Below are 16,298 nucleotides of genomic sequence, written 5' to 3'. Positions count from 1 at the left end.
GTGATGTATATAAAAGGTAATAACGGTAGGTAATACTCTAACGATCTTTTGTGGCTGCCGCTTTTTCATTCCTTGTGTTTCTTTTTTGTTTTGTTTTTTCCCTGCAATTAACTTTTTTTTTTTTTTTTTTTTTTGCATCGAAGTGTTTGAACAACAGTGGTGACCGTCATTCTTTCAGGTACAGCATTGTCAGGGATGGGCACGATTGAAAACACATGTAATTGACTTACGTATTTTCTTTGCATTTGTGTAATGCGTAATGCAAATGCTAATGTATAAGTCTTCAGTTATTGCAAAACATACATGCCTGAGTATTTTGTAATTTCAAAATACTCAAATTACATTGCTGCTATGCCATCCGGAGCCAAGTTAGTTTGAAGATTTCCGATGCAAACAATTTTTTTCCTGTGAGAATACAACAACTGAGTTTTGTGTAGAAAAATGTGTACTTTTTCTGAAAGGGAGTGTTTTGAACGTACGCTCATTACACTCAGTGTGTTAAAAAAAAATTACACTCAAAACATTGGTCTTTTATGCCATGGACTGTGCAGATCTACCATTAGATGGCACTAAAGTATGAAGCGCTGCGGGTGATTCGGATCAGTGAACCTTTTGGTGAAGCGCTGGTTCACGGCTCAGTGATTCACAAGGCTTCACTTTTCCCATCACTATCAAACAGTAACATTTTATAAATTGCAGAGTATATTTCAAGCTATTTAGCGCTACTGCATTATTAGGTATAGGCATATTGTATTATGTGTATTTATATTATTAAATACCGTTGTTGGACTCCAAACCCTCTGAAGATTTCCCCAACACTCCCCAGCGTTGCCTCGGCAGGTACGAATGATGAACACACTCCTATTTGTAATAATTAAGATAATTACAATAAACGGATTATTAAGCTCAGGTGCTGCCGTCCCGATTGGGTACAAGCTAATTCAGACGGCTTTATATACCTGTAACCAGGCTGAATTTAACATACGAGTAGATCGGTTTCTTTATTATAAACACTAAAAACTGTAGCTTGTGGGTTGGTTGCTGGCTTTGGCACGAAGGATGGGTATTATGGATTTGAAACTCCTTTTAGGGTAATTTTGATGTGATTTTAAAATTAATTGTTTTGTTTGTCTTTGTGTTTCATATATGTTTTCTTCCTTCTATTACCGCGCAAAGGCACGCGGTGTTTTGAGTGCACCCGAGTTTGCGATACAGCATGTGTCGATGAGTAATATTTTGTATTCCTTTCCCGCCTCAGGGTTACACTATGTATGCTGTTACCTTTGGATGAGAAGGCTCAAGCGCCACCAGGTAAGTGGCGTGTATTTAATTGTTGCATGTTCTTTTGTAGGTGACACTTAAGCTTCCCGATTAAGCAGTTCATGTCTGAAGCGTTACACGTTGTCTCTGCCCAAGCACGGTCTTTTTCTAAAAACGCATTGTATCTGTCGTATAACCAACGTTGTGTTCGGCATTAACAGCTTTTGGTTCTCTGAATAGTTCTGTATTAAATAGTCCATTTACGTATTGAACATGAGAATACGTCTCGTCTCTGTGCCCTCAGGAACCTTTGTTAATGAATGTCGGGACCGATACTTTTGGATGAAGACTAAAATAAGCTTAATTGGAGGGAATTTCCGTTTTGATATCATTGGTAAATATGATTTGATCGATAACAATTTGCAGAATGCTTCAATATAAAACTAAGCGTTTTTTTTTTTTTTTTTTTTTTTTGTCGTCTTTAGGTAACGACGGCATCTATTCACTGGACGATGCCTACTCCGCATCCTGTGGATTTACCTACTCCGTTAATATCCCCGGCGACCTGGTATTCAGAGCTTCTTTCCTTGCTTGTCACGTCTCGAGCAAGGTGAGTTTTGTGCGGTCACACTTCACACGGGCAGCTTCGTATGCATGCCACCGTTATTACAAGGCGACACTGTTGCTTGTAAACTAATGGATTTCCTTTTTATTCAGAACGATTCAGAGTTTGGTTTGAGGTTCCGTTTTGTTCGCATCGACCAGTTCAGCAGAGAGACTTCCCGTTCTTTATGACTTGTAGTACGGTCAAGCAGTGGTACCCCCGCGAAGTCGTCTGTGAAGAGAACTACATGGAGGTAAGACCTCTCCAGTCCTGGGTTTGACCTGCAGTCCTACTAGCTATTTCCTTGCCCAAAATAATGCCTCGTCCATTATGCTAATACAGTGGCTTTTGAAATATACTGTTTTGCACCACTGAATGGTACCAGTTCTAAAACATAGAATCCAATTCAACAATTTTCCCCTTTATTTGCTAACATGTTGTAATGGGGACTGGTTTAGGAGAGCATACCAAATGGTAATTAAATTACAAGTCTTTGAATGTACAGAAGACTCTTGTTGAATCTCTTTAGAAACCTATGTCTTTATTTGAATTGCAAATCCAATTTAGTGTGCGTTGCCTGTTTGCTTCCCATATCTGCACAATTGTGCATTGTAAAATGTTTACAGAAGCATTTTTCTTCAGGTAAAAAATTCATTTAATTCTGGATCAACGTACGATGCAGAGGTTCTGTAGCTTTCATGCTTGGTGCTTTCTGCAGGCACTTGTGCTGGTGTTCTGTTTCTTTGCGTGGTTTAGCAGCACATTTTTACTTGTAAACTGCAGAAAGATTGGTATTCAAAGCTCATGAGGAGGAGTAGCAGCTGGTGCTCTCCATGGGCAAAAAAAATCAGACTTCACCCACCCTAATCGGTGGCATTCCACTCTAGCTAACTTGCACACTTGTTGAATTGGTTAACTGAAACTGTACTACACTAACCTTTTGACCTGCTGTGCATTGTCCTTGTTCATCAGCTTAGTGATGTCCAGTAGTGTAGAAGTAAACAATTTCATTTTGCATGCATCCCTCCCTGTCCTGTATTTCTATAACTTGACACCCTGCTTGACTTAATTCACACCCTGAGAGCATTGACTAATAGGGGTGAAGTGCTGCTAATCCTTCTGTCACTATAGTTAGGCACTTTTCCGGAGCCAGTTCTACATTGTACTCTTTCTGAACCTTGTATCAAATTCTCAGCAGACTTCTTGCTGTATGGCTTAATTAACTGGTTGTGACTTCAGATCCCAATACCCCTAAACAGGACACCTCTCTGCTGATCTAGCCATCTACTTCACTAGTAAAGAGTGTGACGGGCTCAAAGATCATCTTTAAACTGTAGGGAGGTCTGAAGCCAAATAGTTGTGTAACACTATCCCCTTGTCCTCCTGTAGATCTCTGTAAGAAGAAATGTGCCAGTTATTGCTCAGGAAGGGATGAATACTGAAGACTGGCAAGCTGCTCTCCCTGCAGTAAGTAAAAGCACTCTGTTTTGGTCTGAAGATGTTTGTGCAGCCTGGCAATCGTATAGGGTGCTTCGAAGCTGCTATCCAGCCCCCAGGAGCATCTTGCTGGCTACTGTGACCAGGAATATTGACCTGTATCTTTCAGCAACCTGTTCTACTGTAACAAATGGTATAGCTCCTCCTGGTAATGATATGATTGCTGTGTGATGCTCGTGCCACAGATCTGTAACTTGGTGAAGGACTTTGCTCCACACAGTACCAGTGCCCCTTTTGCCATGGCAATTTGTATTCTATGCAAGCTTGTGACTTGCTGTTGCACTATGCAAGTGTCAACTGTCTTGCACTTCATAACTTGTGTAACTAAAATTGCTGGACACTTTCCCAGTTAACCTGGCTTCTTGCCTCCTACCCTGGTCCCATAAAACCAGACTAGCCCCTAGCTTTCCTGTGTTCCAGGCCCAGGAAGCTGTAATGTCAGTGTGGCAGGTTGTGTTCCATAAGACCGGACAGCCAGCAAAATCCATGAATTCCTCCCTGGCCCAGTCTTGGGGCTACATGATCAACTCTACCTCCACTAGGATCCTCTTCCGCTTGCCTTATAACATGCCGGAATCAGAAATGCTTACAGTAAGACTGCTACAAAGCTGCTCTTCTGATAGTGGGGCTGATGGGTCATTCTAAAATGCCTACTTCTGTTTTTAGTAGAGGTCCATGTAGGTAAATGTGCTCAGCTTCCATATCGCTCCATTAGTGTCTCCAAAGCATGCTTGTATTGTTCCTGCCATGTATTTTCAGGTTAATGGCATCCAAATGGAAGCAATCCGGGCAACTGTCTTCTACAAGCAAAGGTGGATGCTGCTATTGGTGGACACTTCTGCTGCCTGTACCAAGAGTAAGATCTAAAGCTTGGCTATCTTGCCAGAGGCTATGTAAAACTACTGCCAGTGTGGTCCTTTTTTTAAACTGGACAATTACTACTGCAATTTTGTAACATCTCTGCATACTAGCACTACAGAATCCTCCAAACAATGGCCATGATTGCTGTCTGCTTGCACTTCCTCTAATGGAATTTTTTTTTTAAGCAAGACTTGTCTTTCCCTCTTAGATATTGGCACTTTTTGATGGTACATATTTGGCTTGGGTTGCACCCAGAGTCCTGCCTCCACTGGTCCTGCATATAGAGAAGTTCCAGGACAAGGATATTTCCATGGGTGTGGATGGGAAGCTGCTTGACCTTGCCACTATCCTAAGATGGAATTATGAACTGAAAGTCAACAAGACCGTCATAGAAATCGCCATTCCTTATGGCGCAGAGGGTGGCTACCTGAAGGTAATGGGGGAGTTTACATGGGAGGGGTGGGGGGGGGGGGGGGGGGGGGTGGGGGGGGGTGAGGGTTTGGAAACGCCCCAAACCTTTACCGTGTTCCTTCACTGGCAACCAGGTGGGTTCTGGATGTGTTGCAGGATTGTAGATGCCATGTTGTCTTGCAGGCTCTGTATACCCCTAGATTATGTGCCCTTGGTGTTTCTCTAGTACACCTGCCTCTGATATCCCAGGTACCTGAGACATGCTCCTGTGGCAGTGATGCTTTAGCTGCCCCTGAGGAAATGGTAGTTTATCTACATGTTGGGAGCTGCAACTTGCATAGTGTGTGTATTGGCCAATGAACCTTCCCTTCCAGCCTTGATTCTGAATGCTTTAAATGGAGTCCAACGCCTGCTTTAATCTCATGACCATGCCCTTCTGTCTCCAGAGTCATGTCATAAATAACCAGTACAGCCGGATCTATGCTATTGACCTGTACCTTGAGCACCAGTGGGCAGATGGCCTGTGGGAAGTGACCCAGCACCGTTCCTTCAAGCCAGTCCGCACCCCCTCCATTGCTGAGACCCCCTTTGTTGTGAACAGTGAGTACACTACCTGCTTTCCAGCATGGAATTGAATGGCCTTGCTCTGGTGCCAATGTATAATGCAGCCTAAAGCATGATGTCCCTCTTTAGGCCTGCCTTTTTGTTCTTGCCCCTGGGAGGGGCAGTGAGGGATGTCCTGGACTAGAACGCTAGACCTGGCATTAATCTACTGCAAACCCTCCTCCACCTAGTTAACCTCTAATGCCTGTGTTTGTAGATACCATCCCAGAAGAAAAGGTCTTCACGGTCACCCTTGGTGTCTTCAACCCTGATGTTGAGCTGAAGAACATGACCATCAATGGGGTTCCTCTGACCCTTCCTGAGGCCATAGCACAAGGCATTGTGCTAACAGAGGTCCAGCACCCCAATGGCACAAAATCTTTTGTCATGAAGGTTCCCTTCACCCACCCACTCATCCCACAAAAGGTAGGGATTAAAGCATGCCAATACAATTTGTGGATTGAAAGCTTAAGATCCAAGCTAGCGGTCTATTCTCCAGTACAGTTGCTGACTGGTTCTGCTGCTTATGCCTTTTGTTCTTCTCTGGCAGTATATTGGCAATGGTGTCAGGGAGTTTACCTTGAATATCATCTACACCTTGAACATCATCCCTGAGAATGAGCCTTATTTCCACCCTGCAGCCATTGTGTCAGGTTAAGGATGTCAGTAAGTATTGGGGCTGGGAAGTGTCACTGAATGTTGACTAGACAAAGTCTCCCATCCAAGGGATTGTTGAACTGGTTGTGCCCTACCAGGGAATTGGTATTCTGTGAAGGGGTCTCCATATTTTTCTTCAATTTGAGCTAGTTTGCAAGCTGGTGTAAGACTTCAGAAAGTCTGCAAGTAGGTGTGCTGTCCCCTTATTTTTGGGATTTGCATACACTTACCACACTAGCAGACCTGCACCCCTATTGGCATTTGCTGTTTGAGAGAAATGTTCATTAATGCTCTGCTACCCAGACTGCCAGCACTCTGCTAAAGACTCAAGCCTGAACTGTATGCCTGATGGCATTGAAGGTGTGGTTGGCAGGGGGGCGGGGGCGGGGGGGAGGGGGTAGTTTATTGGCATACACTTCAGGCTCTTCATTCTTTTTGCCTCCCTAGTGCTTCCTGTGATCCAGGGCTCTTGTACTGAAAAAAGCATAGTCTTTGAAGTGACACATGGGAACATGGACCAACTCTGGGCCATGTACATTGAGAAACACCAGCTTACCTCTGAGCTGGCGCCTCAACGGGGCTACATCACCACCAACCAGACCAAGTTTATTCTGGAGGTGCCGCTCTTCAGTATCGGCTGCATCTATGAGGTATACATTTCTGGGGGGCCACGAAGAATGCCTTCTACTTGGCAGAGCATCCCTAGAGGCTGAGAGCTGGGTGCTGCAGGTGACATTCTATAGTCCTGGGTTTGAGACTTCTCCATGTTTTAGGTGTATTGACACTAGCGTTTAGTATTTGAGCAAACCTTAGCTTTGTTAAATCCACAGCATGATTAGGCTGGAAAGCCTGCTCCTCTGGTTGGGCTTCAAGCTGGGATAGCTGTTTAAGGGGTTTTTCATTGTCTCGTCTCCTTTCCAGGATCTCTCTCTGAGGCCTCTTTGTTCGAGTAGAACTGACCCTAATCAATATTAGGACACTCATGGCAGTGCTGTCCTCCGTACAGCGTTGTCAATTTGCAACCAAGCAGCTGCTAGGTAAGAAGCTCCACAGTGGGCTTTATTTTCTGTCTTTGTGCTCTGCACCCCCCTGCCATTCAACACGTGTTGACTGAACAAGCTGTAATGTATACTTTGGCCGTATAATGGATTCCTTCTTTGCCATAGTGTTCTGTTGATCCCATATTGTGTAGAGTTTCAGTACACCAATCCCCAATAGCACTTGCTCAACTTCTAAATGGTCTGCCAAGCCCTGCCCTCTTGAAGTCTGTGCAACTGGCATCAGCTAGGTGATGTCTCCTCCTATTGGTGAAGACTTATATTGTTAAACCTGCACTATAGCATGATCCTTTAAGAACAGACTGGTCTTTGAGACAATCTATGATCTGGCCAGAAGTTCTGCAACAGCTAGAATTTGGGGTTTGACTAATACGGTAGTGTTGGATTTTAAAATAGAATTTGGACAAGGGAGTGCAATGTCGTTTCATATGGTAACAGTATTTGGCAGGCTTAGTTTGACAAGCAAAGAGTTGGTTCTTTAGGGTGCTGCAAGAGTTTAGCCATAGCTGTAGGTGTCATCTAGAGGTCACTTTGATTCATGGTTCACTTTCACCCCATTCTCTCCAGTGTGCATGCCTAATGGTGTGATGACAGTGGTAGCTGTAACCATGGAACCCATACCAGTAGTGGAACCCAGCAAGACCACACTGCTGGACAAGACCTGCAAACCCAAAGTTTGATTCAACCAGGGCTCTCCACCTTCAGTGTCAACACCTGTGGGACCAGGAGCAAGGTGACCTTAGGTTTCCTGCATGGGGCTGTAGACTCTTGCAGTGGCCCTTCATACAGGTCTTGTATTGGTAGACTTGGATACGTACTGCATCTACTACAAAATGCTGTGGACCTGCCAGGTCTGTAACTAGCCTGGCATGTCTGCCCTAGTAAACACTACTGCAAGATGGCTTCCACTTGACCTTCTAAAATTGCATGTTTGAGAAGCAAAGTGGCAACTCCTGTTATGTCTTTTTAGATGTTTGAATACAGATTTTTTTTCAAATGGGGCTACTGTTCATACTTCTAGTATGGGGGGAGGGGGGGGGTGCACTTTGTATTAATACCATTGATGTAATGGCAATGTTTCAGATTGTGGATAACTACCTGATCTATGAGAATGAGGTGGTGTATACCAGAGCGCTGTTCCCAGCCAATGCTCCAGTCATCACCAGGGACTCTGAATACAGGTGAGCATGAAGAGTCCCTCACTTACCAGTACAGCACTGGCACACCTTGAACACCCAAGTGCCTGAAATGGGCATTGCTAGATGCATTGGCACCTTTTGATAATTGCTTTAGACATGGGACGAAGTTGTCCTAGTTAACTAACTGCATACTTCCTATGAAGATTTCCCCTGAAGGAACCATTTCATAAATTGGATGTGTAAAGTAACTTGTTTCAACTGCATTAAAGACCTTGGTAGGCTTGTCAAATACAATTACGTGATTCTGTGGAACTTCTCTCTCTCTCTCTCTCTCTCTCTCTCTCTCTCTCTCTCTCTCTCTCTCTCCTAGGCTGACAATCCGTTGCCGCTACCCCTCAATGACACTATAAAACTGGTAGCTGAAAGCAAGCCTGTCCCTGCCCCCTCCCTTTGAAGAGGTCTTGGATCCCTGCAGTTCCACCCCTACAGCTCTGGGCAGAGGTATGGCTTGTCCAGGCCTGGGGTACTATTGGTAAACTTTATCCTGACTACCATTATGAACCTGCTACTGCAACTCCACTTCTTGATTTCCCAGGCCAGAAGAAAGCCAGAGATGACCTGAAGCTGAAGGCCCGTATAGCAAGAGGTTGGTATCTGGTACACCCCTTCATACCCACTTAACTTAATGGCCAGGTTCTGTTCTGTAGTCTCTCATCCCTAACCCGCCAGGTGTGGTGGCTATACATGTGAACTGCTTTCAAAGCATAGCAGTGATGGGTGGTCTGTCAACCTTGGTCACATCTGGCAGGAAGGACATTCTCCCAGTTCTATCCCAAGTTCCCTGTGGCCAAGTCTGGGCTGGAGCCCTTGTTTCTGGAGGTTGTGCTTCTCCACCACCAGAACCTGGCTGACCACCTTGTCCTGCAGGACTGCTGGGCCACAGAGACCCCCGAACTGGACGCCACCCCTCAATGGGACCTCATCACTGATGGGTAAGGGGGTGGAGACTACAAGAGTAAGCCAGCACATTGTACAGAGCTGGAGTTTCACTGTCATTTATGCCAGCTTTTGGAATGTGCTTGGCAGAGGTCTAAATTTCCCCTACTACTCGTTACTATGCTGTAGACTTGCAGTAACAGTTTCATTGCATCAGAACCTGGATGCCTAAATAGACATGACTTGTAGTCCTGTCAGTGCAACCTGGCAAAAGCCACTTCAGTATTGCAATGGGCTTTGGTTTCATGTACTTCTGATAAGAGTTGGATTTGCCTTGGTCAATGTTCATCTAGAGATGGTAGAAAACCCACCAGAGGGAAACTGCCATGGTGTGAACTGCATGTATAACAAACTTCTACATCTTTGGAGGCTTCATAATGTGCTAGGATGCAGTCCTTTCCTAAAACTACCTCCTGTACTTCACTCCTCAAGCTCCATGCCATGAAACCCAGTGTGATTTGCATCCAATGTTGTCTCCTCCTTTCTGCAGCTGCCTGGCCAGTGGAGACTCCTACAAGATCCAGTTCCACCCAGTGACTGCCAATGCTCTCAAAGAGCCCCCACCACCTCCAGAGGCTTGAGGTCCAGGCTCAGTCTGTTGGAAACCATGCCCTGTGGCAACAAGTTGGTAACATTCAGTGTGATCAACCTGAGCCTTTTTGATCTGTTTTCTCACCCTGGGCTTAATGCACGTTCCTCTACTCTAGATTCGGGGGGGGGGGGGAAGCTGCCTTGTCAAGCTGTAGCTTTTTAAAAACCTTAATCCAGACCCTGAAGTCTCTCCCTATTTTTAATCTGGCATGGAATGACTACAGGCCAGGAATGGGCAGTCCTGATTTGGAAATGGCTTTTATTGGCTGGCTGTGTGTGACTGAGCTAGGGCTAACACTTCCTGACCTGCCCTTCCTGTTTTGCAGATGTAGGTCCATTGTCTAGCTGTGGTTTGTGGTTCTGAGAAGGCAGGTGTCTGCAATAAGACCTGTATCGCTGGAGACAAGAGATTAGGTAGGCAGGGTGTATATGATGCCCATTTGTATATTCCAAATTGCTGCTTTTTTTGGATCTAACTTTCAGGCTATGTCTTCCAGCCCGCAGTGTTGAGCTGGCTGACTCTGTCAAAGGCTATATTTCTGCTGGGCCAGTCCAAATTGTGCCGGAGGGGGAAGTTGCCAGTGTGAAAGCAGCCGGTAAGCAGACCCTAATCCCCTGCCCTGTAAGTAGTTTTCCATGGTGATGGAGAAGGTTGGGATAACTCCTGCAATTTTGGCTCTTGTGTGGCAAGCGTCATGTATTGCACCAAAAGGGAATCTGGAGCCAATATGACAGATGCTGGGGCTGTAGTGGTTTCCTCCCCCCCCCCCCTAGCTTTGCAAGTTTGGCCAAACTGATGCCTGTCCCAGGCATGCTACATAATGTTATCAGGAGCTGTGCTTTCAAACTAAGCCCTCCAGGCTAACTAGCTCTGCCTCCTCTTCTACTCAGTACTTGCATCTCCTTCTTCAGTGCACCTATTGGGTGGCTTCTTCAGGGTCCTAATGCTTGGTTTTGTCTCTGCTTTCAGGTGAGACTCATCTGGCCCCCTATATCCCAGTCTTGGGAGTTGCAGTGGGAGTCCTTCTGCTTGCTGTTGTCATTTTTGCTGCCAAAGCTATGAGGTGTTGGGTTTCTATTTAATAAATCTTGAATGTGGATGTATATGTGTCTCTCCGTGTTTTGTATCGATCAATGATTCGAAGGATCTGACTTGGTACTGGATGGCTAAAATAATGCCTGCGGTCTCTTACTTGGGTAACATTTAATGTCCTTTTCAATAACTTCCTCTACCATGAGATTCTGCTGTGCCTGATGCTGTAACCTTGTCGGCTGTAAACTGAAGAGGGTTTGCAGTAGAACTTTAGTCTGACTCTCAAGCATGTGTTGAGGGTGAAGGGGATCTGTAGCAGTCGCCCAGACCTTTCAATTGAGAGTACACCTTTTTTGACATTTGAAGGTAACGGTAACAAAGTAATGATTTGGTCCAATTTCTACCACAGTTCATAGGCAAAGTTTTTTTTTTTTTTTTTTGGTAGTTATTTCTCTAGTATTCACCCCTGCTCCTCTTAACCATTAATGTATATACTCCTAGGAGGAAGCTTTGCCTTGGTATTTAGTGGAGGGGTAAGTTTTATAACCTGTTTTGAGCTAGAACCAACATTAAAATGGGATTCAATGCCTTAAATACCCTAGAGTGGTGGGGGAGGAAGAAAAGCTAATGTATATTGGGAACCTTGTATTATTACAGCTGTCATGGTTACATGAAGTAATCTTTATAAATTTACAGATTTTGTATACCTACTCATGTTACATTTTTGCACAGAAATGTAAATGTTCCTAAGAATTCAGAAACTATCTTCAAGATCCTTAGTTACTGGATCTCCTAGAAGGTCTGCACCCAAATCTATTGTATGACATTTTTTGCAATATCTCATCCACTTGGTTTTACTTTGTTTTGGTGCTAGGGGTACACCTAAATAATATGTAGTTCAAAATGTACCCACAAGGGGCATATGATTAGATCATTTTTAAATACTTGTTTTAGATTCTGCTAAAACTAAGGATTTCGCTACAGTGAGCACAACCCCTCCAGTAGTTGCATATCATTTTCCTGAGGGTTTGTTTTTATTAAAGTGGTCAGCTGTTGTGATTTTAATGTAATGGGAGATTTTTTTCTTAATGGATTTTTATCTAACAAATTCATTAAACTGAATGCACTAGTAATTAGTGAAGCAGTAAGCTCTCACTTCAGTTTTCATTCTGGCACTTGGAGCAATATTTTGCCATTAAATATGGCATAAATGTTTCAACTGGATTTTCCAATTTTAAGTGCACGTGGAAGGTCATTGCAAGGTTGCTGTTCTGAGAGACTATAGAGTAGATGTTTTCTATTAAACCCATAGCTGTTTCTTTTATTGGTAATACATAAATACTAACTTCAAATACAGTTGACAAATTTAGATTGAAAAGGGTTGTTCTTGCATTTGTTTAATGTATTTTTGTAAATCCACTTGTTCTACTCATTCACAGCCCATCAAGTTTTGATTCAGTGAGATGGTGCTATATTTCAACTTTACAAATGAAACATGCTACAGAATTACTGCTGCTGGTCTTACATTCTATGTGCATGTTACAGTATACATTCAGTGATAAATACTGAACATATGCACTTCAAGCCCTGAGTCACCCTCCATCGGAGGTCTTATTTGACGCAATGGATTCTAGCTAATTCACATGACAGTGTTTTTGTTTGAGACATAATAACAAATTATATAAATCTGTCAGGAAGCCCTGCCCATAAAAAGGGGGCAGGACAAAGCCCTGCTCTAAAATGTGTGTTTTAGAACAGGGTCCTCCCTGCCTCTATGCATATTTTGTATTTAATTTGTATTGTTTATATATAAATGAGTGGGGAAAGTTGGATTTGTTTGGCAAAACACCGTGCAGAAGGTGACCATAATATAAAAGCTCTCCCTCTTCAGGGTGAGTCTTAGGAGAGAACAAGAGAGAGAAAACAAATTGAAAAGAAACAAAGATTAATAAAAGCAACTGCCCAGCCTAACCTTGGTTTTGTTTATTTATTTTGCTCTATGAGCAGTGGCTGTTTTGGTAACATATTTGGTTTATTTTTGTAATAATAAAAATAGTGCTGTAGTGTGCTTTGTACCTGTCAGTGTCTTAAGTTCCTGCTTCTGGCCTGACATCACCAACCTCAGCCATTCTCTCACACCTATTAACTACTCTCTTGTATTTATATATATATATATATATATATATATATGTATGTTCCTTGGGCGAATTTTAAATCAATTAAGAGGTCAACATATTTATCGAATCATGATACATTATATAGGTAAGGTGTAAACCATGTTGAGAGAGGTAGAAAGAAAACCAGGCCAGAGCTGTGCCAGAGATTCCCAGGTCAGCAAGAGAGGATAAGAGAATAGAGTGATTGATAAAATCAAAGGCAGCAAAGAGATTGAGAATTAGGACAGAGAGAGTGGAAGCACAGACAGTTTAACAAGTTGGTGATAGACAGAAGAGCAGTTTCAGTGGAGTGAGCAGAAACCAGATTGGAGAGGGTCGAGCAGAGGGGTTAGACAGGAAAGCGGAGAGCTCAAGGATTTTAGAGAGGAAGGGTAAGAGTTAGACAGGATGGTAATTCTGGAGGGAGGTGGGGCTGAGGGTAGGTTTTTTGAGGATGGGGGTGTTGAAGGGAGGAGGTGAAGAGGAGCAAAGTAGGAGCAGCAGCTTGAAAGAGGTGAGTGGGGACGGGGTGCATATGGTGGGTTTGTAGCCCTAAAGGAGGGGGGTATTAAAGAGTTTGCGGATATCGGAGATTTTAGTGGCGAAGCGGTAAAGTTGTCAGAGGGAGGAAAAGGTAGAGAATAGTTTCTGGGGGTTGTTAGTGGAGGATTAGATAATAGATTGGAAATAGGAGCGTTTAGCAGAGGAGGAGGAGCAGAGTTAGCAGTAGAGGTCTAGGGCAGGAGGGAGTTTGGTTCTCTTCCATTTCTTTTTAACAGAGCGTAGTTTGTTCTTGCTGAGTGGAGCACAGAGGAGAGCCTGGGTTGGGGAGGAGAAGAGGGTGGAGAAGCTGGGAGGAGTTGTCGATAGGAGGGAGGTGAGACACAGTGATGGAGGCAAGGACGGGGGGGGGGGGGGTGGAGTAAGGAGAGAAAGATGAAATAGTGATCAGAGAGGTTGGAGGGGCAGCAGCAGCCCCTGGAGAAGATGAGGTCAAATTGACAGCCAGCTTTGTGGGTAGAAGGGGATGAAGAGAAGTTTAAGGAGAGGAAGGAATCTGGCAGATTGAGTAGGGTTGGAGAGATGGATATTCAAATCACCTAACAGGATAGCTGGGGTAGACAGAGGGGAGGGAGGAGATAGTCAAGTTCATCAAAAGTGAGTGAGATGTCCAGGGGGACTGTACAGTACAATAAACAAGAGTTGAGAGGTTAGTTGGACAGCGTGAAATTCAAAGGTGTTATCAACAGTGAGGAGAGGTCAACGGTCTTAACAGTGAGGATGCTGAAGCTGTATCTTCAGGTGAGTGTGTCCTTGTTATATACAAGGCACACATATTCAAGTGTGTTTTTGTCCTTTCGGATCTCAAAATATGTGTTTGTTAATTGTTGGACACCCTCGCATCCAGATTGTGCAAGATTTAAATTGAAGATCAAACCAGACTTTGCGTACCAATTCAAGCACGGTGTCAGGGGACAAGATACTTAAAATCCAGGCCGGTAATTCATGGGGTGGTGTCTGGCCTTGTCTTTACCTGCTTTGTTAAAACTTTTCATGACTGAAAGGAATACTTTCTTGTTGGTTTTAAACTGTCAGCAGAGATGTTAAAATATCTATTTAGTCCAGCTCAGCGTTATAAAACTGGAGACTGAATACGGGTCCCCAGTTGAACCTCTTGCACTGGCATAAAATTCCCTTGTGGTGTTTATTACTTTTGACTTATTTCCTTAAAATGAGTGTCCATATCTTTTTCTTTAAACCAGTCTTTAAGTACATTAACAGCCAATGCTGTTTTGTGTGTGTGTGTGTGTGTGTGTGTGTGTTTTCAATCTTTGTTTACTTCTATTTCATTTAGCTGTTCTTTTGTGTCTGCTCTTGATAGATGCTGGTGCACCTATTATATTTTAGGTTTTTTTTAGGTGGACTGCTGTCTTCACTCAAAGTTGGTGGTGTACCAGTTCCCTTTCAATTCGAAAATAACCATTAACTTATGGGACATTGCCGTCAGGCAGTAGGGATTGGCTGAGCTTTATAGCAAAGCTGGCGTGTAAGCCCGCCCCCTTGGGAGCTTACTATACGCAGCGCGCAGCGACTCTCTTCCTCTTTTGTCTTCAGCATCGGTAGCGGTAGGTACTAGAGCTCGTACTGATTATACTCACAAAGCTTAGGCTTGAGAAGCTGGTTTCGGCCTCTTCTCCGAGTTTATTTCAGTACATTTATTATTGGTTATTGGATTATATAATTGTGTTATATATTTTATATATTATTACTATATATATATCCTTCACGCTTTGCTTCGGCATCGCGTTTTTGTTTAACCTTGTGGTCTCCGTCTTCTCCTATTATTTATAATATTATTATAAATATTATTATTATATTGTGTGTTTTTGGGTTGTATATATTTCTATTTCAGATTTATATATATATATATATTTTGACGCGCGTCGTTGGCTTTGCCACGCGCATATTGCAGTCGGTCTCGCCTGGCTAGACCGTGTGTGTGTGGAGTCTGCTTTGCAGCCCTCTAGAATCTTCCACTGCTGTGTGTTCCCCACCGCATGGTAGCTGTACGGCTTGCCCTACAGTGCCTTCTACAGTACACCAAGCACTCACTGCAGCGTTCCAGAATAAAAAAAAAAAAAAAAAAAACCTTTTCACCAAAAGAAGATGACCACCAAGCACATACTCCCTTTAGCACCTAGGTATGTATTAACACCAAATAAGACACTGTACCAGCACCAGCGTCTCGGCACTGTGGGTCAGCTGACGCTTAGGTGTCTTGTGCAAGCGTCTCTGTCGCTTGCTGTTCGACGTTCTCGACTCGATGCTTGGCATTCGGTCAATGTTTACGGTGCCGTGCTCACACAAGATGTTGGGCTTTCACCAGTGACCCTCGTGAGGAGTGCGTGGCATGTCTTGAGCCGGAGCACGCCGCATCCGCGCTGGTTGATAGGGCTTTTTGCAGTCTCTGTGCTGTCTTTCAGACACACACCCTTTGACAAAGGGCCAAGAAGTCAGTGGGTGGGCACTCCCCTTCACTGGGATCTTCCCACACTGTCTCAGCCCCGCCGTCGTCCACTGCGACGCCACCAGGGAGACTGCAGCTCTCCAGGAGCCCGGCCTCCCAGATCTCAGCTGGTCAGAGGTCCCCCACCAGATGCGCACAGGCTAGCAGCCCCTCCCCTTCTAGAGCACGCCCTCGTCGGGAGTCTAGGTCGCGCTCCAGGTCGCCTCATCGTAGAGGATGCTTTCATTCCCCTTGTCGAGACAGGCGGCACTCGGACAAGTCTGAGGTGGCGGAATTAACCTCCAAGATGACTCAGTTCATGGAGGTCATGATGGGACAGCAGTCCCTGCTTATGTCTCTGGCTACTGCAGTGCCTCGAGCCCCAGAGCAGCCCACTGGACCCGTCTCCAGCCAACCAGTGGCCC

The 16,298-nt window shown here is 44.3% G+C and overlaps 1 pseudogene; it reads left to right on the top strand.

Moving 5' to 3' along the window:
• Positions 1-1,592: 1,592 nt before the first annotated feature.
• LOC121307788 lies at positions 1,593-10,769 on the top strand (annotated as a pseudogene).
• Positions 10,770-16,298: the final 5,529 nt, after the last annotated feature.

The sequence above is a fragment of the Polyodon spathula genome, chromosome 3 (genome assembly GCF_017654505.1).
Source record: "Polyodon spathula isolate WHYD16114869_AA chromosome 3, ASM1765450v1, whole genome shotgun sequence".
Classification (NCBI taxonomy): Eukaryota; Metazoa; Chordata; class Actinopteri; order Acipenseriformes; family Polyodontidae; genus Polyodon; species Polyodon spathula.
The sequence above is the reverse complement of the archived record's forward strand: the minus strand, read 5'-3'. Positions and strand labels throughout refer to the sequence as shown.